This window comes from Hipposideros armiger, unplaced genomic scaffold, assembly GCF_001890085.2.
Source record: "Hipposideros armiger isolate ML-2016 unplaced genomic scaffold, ASM189008v1 scaffold_60, whole genome shotgun sequence".
Taxonomy (NCBI): domain Eukaryota; kingdom Metazoa; phylum Chordata; class Mammalia; order Chiroptera; family Hipposideridae; genus Hipposideros; species Hipposideros armiger.
The window spans coordinates 1,459,025-1,459,893 of NW_017731410.1; positions in this window are offsets into that span (position 1 = coordinate 1,459,025).

The following is an 869-nucleotide window of genomic DNA, read 5'->3' on the forward strand; positions in this document are numbered from 1 at the left end:
GATGTCCTGAATGTCATCAAAATATCTTCCTTTCAATATTTCCTTTAATGTTGGGTAAAGAAAGAAGTCATTGGGGGCCAGATCAGGTGAGTAGGGAAGGTGTTCCAATACAGTTCTTTGTTTACTGGCTAAAAACTCCCTCACAGACAGTGCCGTGTGAGCTGGTGACTGTTGTGATGCAAGAGCCATGATTGTTGGAGAAAAGTTCAGGTCATCTAACTATTTCAGGCAGCTTTCTCAGCACTTCCAAATAGTAAACTTGGTTAACTGTCCAGTTGGTACGAATTCATAACGAATAATTCCTCTGATATAAAAAAAGGTTAGCAACATTGTTGCAACAAGTTTGCTAACTTAATTGTCAGATCTCGTATACTGCAAATTTTGAAAACATTTATCCATAAGGATATATGTACCTTTATGTTTGTTGCAGCATTATTCACAGTGGCCAAGACATGGAAATAACCAGTATCCTTTGATAAACAATTTGATAAAAAAGACGTGGTACATAGATACAATGGAATGTTACTCCTCCATAAAAAAAGATTAAATACTGCTATTTGCAACAACATAGATGGATCTTGAGATTATTATGCCAAGCAAAATAAGTCAGACAGAAAAAGTCGAGAACCATATGATTTCACTCATATGTGGAATATAAAACTGAGCAACAAACGAACAATACAAACAAAGGAACAAATACTCATAGATGCAGGCAACAGTCTTGTGGTTACCAGAGGGTAAGTGGGGAGGTGGGTGGTGAACAATGATGAAGGGGGTCAAATACATGGTGATAAAAGGAGAACTGACTCCGGGTGATGAACACACAATGCAATAGATAGATGATGTACTATAGAAAGGTATACTTCAAA